Genomic DNA, 8,295 nt, shown 5'->3' with positions numbered 1-8,295 from the left:
GAGGGGGGCCCCGATATTGCGTGAGTGGTTAGCACTTCTTAAAGGCAGGCTGCACCTCTTCAAGGCAAACTGCACCTCTTGAAGGTAGGCTACACCTCTGAAAGGCAGCCTGCACCTCTGAAAGGCAGGCTGCACCTCTTAAAGGCAGCTTGCACCTCTTAAAGGCAGCTTGCACCTCGCAAAGTCAAACATTTGATTCAGATACAAACCTTCGGGGTCATTTCTTCTTGTGCAGTTTTGATTTTCAGCTTCTTTTGAATTAAACAGACCATTGCTTAAATTGACTGGCTCCCAGTCACTGTTTTGAAGGCATTTATCAGCCTGTCTTTTTCAAACTGGTGAGTCTGTTTGGAATCTCTGAGAATGTTAATCAAGTCGACAGCTTCCATAGTTTGTGAGAAAAAGACAACAAAGAATCAGAAAGTTCGAAAGTTTGGTCACAGTTTCGTACAGTATTTGTGAATTATTTATTATTTTCTTTTCCAATAAGGTTCTGGTTGAGCTTTACAGTAAAACTGTTGTCTTACTGCTACTGTTCTGTTTGTTCTCTTCCTGTTTCATCAATTTGTTTGGCAGTTAAAGTCTAAAACAAGGTTGATTGCAGTGTGAATCTGTCACCCTCTGAAGAGCAGGCACTATTAGGCACTGGATAGAACGAGTGTGCTGAGATAACCTGAAGGGGTTTCACTGTTCATTACCTGGAGCCCTTCAAATGTTACATTGATATCAGGACAAGTGGAAACACTGAGACATTGGGAGTGAAGCCTCACCTAACAAAGGAGCTGCTTTTTCAAGCTTAGAAATACAGCTAATTTTAAATCAGCCAAATTTCAGTTCATTCAATTCGGGAAAAACTATCTCTGAACTGTCGCCACTGTCTGAAAAACAAAGACATTTTACTGATCGGGGAATAATGATCTTGTTCAAACTGTACAAAATAGAAATCAATTGTAATCTTTTTAAAATAACGATCTGACATAAAGCATTCTGTAACCAAACAAAAGTACCAAGCTGTCCCAGGGCATTGAGAGATTATGTGAGTGGGCAAAATTGTGGCAAATGGAGTTCAATGTTTGGAAACGTGAGGTCATCCACTTCGGATCTAAGAAAGATAGATCAGAGAGTTTTCTAAATGGTGAGGAGCTCGGAACTGTGGAGGAGCAGAGAGATTTAGGGGTCCAAGTACAGAAATCATTAAAAGCTAGTGGACACTTACAAAAATTATTGAAAAGGCTAATAGAATGTCGGCCTTTATTTCAAGAGGGCTGGAATATAAAGGGGTGGAAGTTATGTTCCAGCTGTACAGAGCTCTGGTTACAGCCCATCTGGAGGACTGCATTCAGTTCTGGGCACTGCACCTCAGGAAGGATATATTGCCCTTGGAAGGGCTGCAGCGCAGATTCACCAGAATGATAGCGGGGCTAAAAGGATTAAATTATGAGGACAGGTTGCATAGACAAGGCTTGTATCCCCCTGAACCTAGAAGATTAAGGGATGATCTAATTGATGTGTTTAAGATGATTAAAGGAATTGTTAAGGTAGATGGAGAGAAACTACTTCCTCTGGTGGGGAATCCAGAACAAGGGGGCATAACCTTAAAATTAGAGCTATGCCGTTCAGGGGTGATGTCAGGAAGCACTTCTTCACACAAAGGTTAATGGAAATCGGGAACTCTCTCCCACAAATGTCTGTTAAGGCTGGGAGTCAATACGAAATTACAAAACGGAAATTGAAGTTTTTTGTTTGGCAAAGATATGAAGGGTTTAGGAACCAAGGCGGGGAGATGGAGTTATTATACAGATCAGCCATGATCTAATTGAATGGCGGAACAGGCTCGAGAAGCTCAATGGCCTCCTCATGTTCCTGTGTCACAGGCTTGAGGTGCTGAATGGCCTAGTCCTATTCCAGTGTAAGAAAGTCGAGGTGCTGAATGGCCTTCAGTTCCCGTATAACAGGCTTGAGGGGCTGAATGGACTCCTCCCTTTTCTACCTGACAGGCTTGAGGGGTTGAGTAGCCTCCAGTTCCTGTGCAACAGGCTCTAAAGGCTGAATAGCCTCATCATGTAGCTATTTCAGAGGCTTGAGTTGTTGATTGGGCTCCAGTTCTTGTGTAACAGGCTTGAGGGGCTGATTGGCCTTCTCCTTTTCCTGTGTAACAGGTTCGATGGGCTGAATGGCCTCCTCATGTTCCTGTCGAACAGCTTTGAGGAAATTGCCACTATTTCGTCCAAGATGGCTGCCGTACTTGCGGCCATTTTGTCCAAGATGGCCGCCGTACTTACCGCCATTTTGTCCAACATGGCCGCTGTGTATGAATCCATTTTGTCCAAGATTGCCGCCATACCTGCCGCCATTTTGTTCAATATGGCCGCCGTACATGCTGTACTTTGTCCAAGATGGCTGCCGTACTTGCCGTCATGCTGTCCATGTGTGCATGTTATAAACACAAGTTATTGTTGTTGTAACAGTAGTTGTTCTGTTTATCTAAATATCAAGACTGCCACTCTGGGATGATTCTGGGCTCACTGGGAACACTCTGGGCTGCTTGGGTGAACACTGGGATCACTCAGTGGTGACTGGAGTCAATGGGGGGGGGGTCACAGGGTTTTTCAGAGTTCACTGTGGGATCACTTAGGACATTCTGCGCGGGACCTGCCCCCATTTCGTCCAATTTAGCTGCCGTACTTGCCGCCAAGCTGGCCGTTTGTAAATACACATATATCATAGTTACATATATATAGGCCAGGACCTACTCCGTTAATGGTAGGGCGTTGGGGAGAGTTATAGAACAAAGAGATCTAGGAGCACAGGTTCATAGCTCCTTGAAAGTGGAGTCACAGGTGGATAGGGTGGTGAAGAAGGCATTCAGCATGCTTGGTTTCATTGGTCAGACCATTGAATGCGGGAGTTGGGATGTCTTATTGAAGTTGTACAAGACATTAGTAAGGCCACACTTGGAATACTGTTTACAGTTCTGGTCACCCTATTATAGAAAGGATATTATTAAACTTGAAAGAGTGCAGAAAAGATTTACTAGGATGCTACCGGGACTTGATGGTTTGACTTATAGGGAGAGGTTGGATAGACTGAGACTTTTTTCCCTGGAGAGTCGGAGGTTTAGGGGTGATCTTATAGAAGTCTATAAAATAATGAGGGGCATAGATAAGGTAGATAGTCAAAATCTTTTCCCAAAGGTAGGGGAGTCTATAACGAGGGGGCATAGATTTAAGGTGAGAGGGGAGAGATAAAAAGGGTCCAGAGGGGCAATTCGTTCACTCAAAGGGTGGTGAGTGTCTGGAACGAGCTGCCAGAGGCAGTAGTAGAGGCGGGTACAATTTTGTCTTTTAAAAAGCATTTGGACAGTTACATGGGTAAGATGGGTATAGAGGGATATGGGCCAAGTGCAGGCAATTGGAACTAGCTTAGTGGTATAAACTGGGCGACATGGACATGTTGGGCCGAAGGGCCTGTTTCCATGTTGGAAACTTCTATGATTCTATGATTCTATGATTTTATATCAATAATAAATCCAAGTTGTTGTTGTTATAGTAATCGTTGCCTAAATATAAAGATTGCCACTCTGGGGTGCCTGTGTGCACCCTGGAATAACTATGTGCACTCTGGGATCAATCTGGGTTGACCGGGTGCACGCTGGGATCCCTGAGTGCAGTCTGGGATCTCTGGAGGGTCACTGGGATATTCGAAGGTCACCCTGGGATCACTCTGCGCAGTACTTGCTGACATTTTGACCAAGATGGCTGCCGGACTTTCCGCCATTTTGACTAAGATGGCCACTGGACATGCTGCAATTTTGTCCAAGATGGCCGCCGTACATGCTGGCCGCATATAAATACATATAATATGTATCCTATATATTATATATATTATAAATACAAGTTGCTGCTGTAGTAGTAGCTGTGGTGGTGGTCTAAATATGAAGACTGCCACTCTGGGATCACTCTGGGGTGACTGGTGCACTCTGGAATCACTCTGGGGTGACTGGGTGCACCCTGGAATCACACTAGGGTGACTGGGTGCACTCTGGGATACCTGGGTGCACTCTGGGATCCGTGGGTGCACTCTGGGGTTACTGTGGTGTCACTGGGGACGCTCTGTGCGGTACTTGCCGACAATTTGTCGAAGATGGCCACTGTACTAGCACAAGTTGTTGTTGTTGAATTAGTAGTTGTTGTGGCGGTGGTCTAAATATAAAGTTAGCCACTCTGGGATCACTCTAGGATGACCGATGCCACCCTCAGAGGGGACCAATCGAGGCCTCCATCCCTGGAGAGGACCGATCGATGCCTCCCGAAGAGGCTACCGACCGAGGCCTTCTCCAGAAGGGACGGACCGAGTCCTCCTCTTGAGGGAACCGACCGAAGCCTCTTCCACAGGCTGCACCCAAACAGGGCTCAAGTGAGTTCGGTTGACCTTTTGCCCTGGGCTTTAATTTCCTCTCTGGGCCCTGGTTTTGGGACCTCGGTTTAACATGTTCCTGTTCGATTGTGACCGTTGTGATTTAACCAGGTTAAAGCCTGGGGTTAAAGGCGCCCGGCCTGCAATGTTATACAAACACGTTAACCCAGTGCGAGACAAACAGGGGCCGAGAGGAGATTAACGTCTGAATCGTGAACCCCTGTACGGTCTTCGATGGTTTATTATAATTTTAAAATGATGCTTGTCTTTCGGGAGATGGGACAACTTTGAGTGGACAGAGCGGCCATTTGAGGTGGTTTTGATGGAGTAAATAAGGAGAAACTGTTTCCAGTGGCAGGAGGTCTGTAACCAGAGGACAAAGATTCAAAATAATTGTCAAAAGAGACAGAGGTGACATGAGGAAGGATTATTTTTCTGCAGCGAGTGGTTATGATCTGGAATTTACTTCCAGAATGGACGGTGGAAGCAGATTCAATAGAAAATTTCAAAAGGGAATTGGACAAATAATGTAAGGTATCATTCTGTGATATTGTGGCAGGTTCACAGCGGCCATTTTGCGACAGCTTCATGGCGGACATTTTACGTTGATGTTGGGAAGCCATTTTGTGGAGGCCCAGCTGAGCTCTTTTGCTCACAGTCCGTCTCACCATTTTGTGTAAATTGCATATCCAGCCCCCGACCCCAGGTAAGACCCACGCAGTTAAATAGATCGACCGGTCACATCTATGATGCCATTTGGAGGAGGTGTGATATAATTTCGTGGAATATTTGAAATACGAACACCAGCAAGCTAATAATGAGGAGACGAGTGCTGAGCTGATGTGAACGATGGCGTTTTATTAACACATCACATGGACAACAACATAAATTTATATCGTGCCTTTATAGTAGTAAAACGTCCCAAAGTGCTTCACAAAGGCATTCAGACAAAATTTGAAACTGAGCCACATAAGGAAATATGAGGACAGGTGGCCAAATGCTTTGGGCAAAGAGATAGGTTTCAAGGAGCATCTGGAAGGAAGAGAGAGAGGGAGAGAGGTGGAAAAGTTTCGAGACTGAATTCCAGAGCCTCGGCAGCGGAGGGCAGGTACACAGGAACACGTTCCAGATTCTGAATCCTCAGTGGGAGAGGCGGCCAGGTGCACTGAGTTCAAATATTAGTGTCACACTGCAGACGAGACTGAGTCCACGATGAGCCTTTCCTGTCCGTAAATTGACCAGTGTCCCACTGCAGCCCAGTCTGAGCCCCACCGAGGACTCTTCCTGTCGTTACATTGACACAATGTCTCAATGCAGCACAGTCCAAGGCACACTCTGGGCACTTCATGTCTGTACATTGATACAATGTTTCACTGCAGCACAGTATGATCACCACCCAGGGCACTTCCTGTCTGTACATTGACCCAGTGTCCCACTGCAGCCCAGACTGAGCCCCAGCCTGGGCCCTTCCTGTCTGTACATTGACCCAGTGTCCCACTGCAGCCCAGACTGAACCCCACCCTGGGCCCTTCCTGTCTGTACATTGACCCAGTGTCCCACTGCAGCCCAGACTGAACACCACCCTTGGCCCTTCCTGTCTGTACATTGAACCAGTGTCCAACTGCAGCCAAGACTGTGCCCCACCCTGGGCCCTTCCTGTCTCTGCATTGACCCAGTGTCCCACTGCAGCCCAGACAGAGCCCCAGCCTGGGCCCTTCCTGTCTGTACATTGACCCAGTGTCCCACTGCAGCCCAGACTGAACCCCACCCTGGGCCCTTCCTGTCTGTACATTGACCCAGTGTCCCACTGCAGCCCAGACTGAACACCACCCTGGGCCCTTCCTGTCTGTACATTGAACCAGTGTCCAACTGCAGCCAAGACTGTGCCCCACCCTGGGCCCTTCCTGTCTCTGCATTGACCCAGTGTCCTACTGCAGCCCAGACTGTGCCCCACCCTGGGCCCTTCCTGTCTCTGCATTGAACCAGTGTGCCACTGCACCCAGGCAGTGCCGCGCCCTGGGCCCTTCCTGTCTGTACATTGACCCAGTGTCCCACTGCACCAAGGCAGTGCCGCGCCCTGGGCCCTTCCTGTCTGTACATTGACCCAGTGTCCCACTGCAGCCCAGACTGAGCCCCACCCTGGGCCCTTCCTGTCTGTACATTGACCCAAACTCCCACTGCAGCCCAGACTGAGCCCCACCCTGGGCCCTTTCTGTCTGTACATTGACCCAAACTCCCACTGCAGCCCAGACTGAGCACCACCCTGGGCCCTTCCTGTCTGTACATTGACCAGTGTCACACTGCAGCCCAGACTGAGCCCCACCCTGGGACCTTCCTGTCTGTACATTGACCCAGTGTCCCACTGCAGCCCAGACTGAGCCCCAACCTGGGCCCTTCCTGTCTGTACATTGACCCAGTGTCCCACTGCAGCCCAGACTGAGCCACACCAAGGGCCCTTCCTGTCTGTGCATTGACCCAGACTCCCACTGCAGCCCAGACTGAGCCCCACCCTGGGACCTTCCTGACTGTATATTGACCCAGTGTCCCACTGCAGCCCAGACTGAGCCCCAACCTGGGCCCTTCCTGTCTGTACATTGACCCAGTGTCCCACTGCAGCCCAGACTGAGCCCCACACTGGGCCCTTCCTGTCCATACATTGAACCAGACTCCCACTTCAGCCCAGACTGAGCCCCACCCTGGGACCTTCCTGTCTGTATATTGACCCAGTTTCCCACTACAGCCCAGACTGAGCCCCGAACTGCGCCCTTCCTGTCTGTACATTGACCCAGTGTCCCACTGCAGCCCAGACTGAGCCCCACACTGGGCCCTTCCTGTCTGTACATTGACCCAGTGTCCCACTGCAGCCCAGACTGAACACCACCCTGGGCCCTTCCTGTCTGTACATTGACCCAGTGCCCAACTGCAGCCAAGACTGTGCCCCACCCTGGGCCCTTCCTGTCTCTGCATTGACCCAGTGTCCCACTGCAGCCCAGACTGTGCCCCACCCTGGGCCCTTCCTGTCTCTGCATTGAACCAGTGTGCCACTGCACCCAGGCAGTGCCGCGCCCTGGGCCCTTCCTGTCTGTCCATTGACCCAGTGTCCCACTGCAGCCCAGACTGAGCCTCAACCTGGGCCCTTCCTGTCTGTACATTGACCCAGTGTCCCACTGCAGCCCAGACTGAGCCCCACCCTGGGCCCTTCCTGTCTGTACATTGACCCAAACTCCCACTACAGCCAAGACTGAGCCCCACCCTGGGACCTTCCTGTCTGTATATTGACCCAGTGTCCCACTGCAGCCCAGACTGAGCCCCAACCTGGGCCCTTCCTGTCTGTACATTGACCCAGTGTCCCACTGCAGCCCAGACTGAGCCCCACCCTGGGCACTTCCTGTCTGTACATTGACCCAGTGTCGCACTGCAGCCCAGACTGAGCCCCACCCTGGGCTCTTCCTGTCTGTACATTGACCCAGTGCCCCACTCCAGCCCAGACTGAGCCACACCATGGGCCCTTCCTGTCTGTGCATTGAACCAGACTCCCACTGCAGCCCAGACTGAGCCCCACCCTGGGACCTTCCTGTCTGTACATTGACCCAGTGTCCCACTGCAGCCCAGACTGAGCCCCACCCTGGGCCCTTCCTGTCTGTACATTGACCCAGTGTCCCACTGCAGCCCAGACTGAGCCACACCATGGGTCCTTCCTGTCTGTACATTGACCCAGTGTCCCACAGCAGCCCAGACTGAGCCCCACCCTGGGCCCTTCCTGTCTGCACATTGACCCAGACTCCCACTGCAGCCCAGACTGAGCCCCACCCTGGGCCCTTCCTGTCTGTACATTGACCCAGTGTCCGACTGCAGCCCAGACTGAGCCCCACCCTGGGC

Source organism: Heptranchias perlo, unplaced genomic scaffold (genome assembly GCF_035084215.1).
Source record: "Heptranchias perlo isolate sHepPer1 unplaced genomic scaffold, sHepPer1.hap1 HAP1_SCAFFOLD_63, whole genome shotgun sequence".
NCBI lineage: Eukaryota > Metazoa > Chordata > Chondrichthyes > Hexanchiformes > Hexanchidae > Heptranchias > Heptranchias perlo.
Note: the sequence above shows the minus strand (reverse complement) of the source record.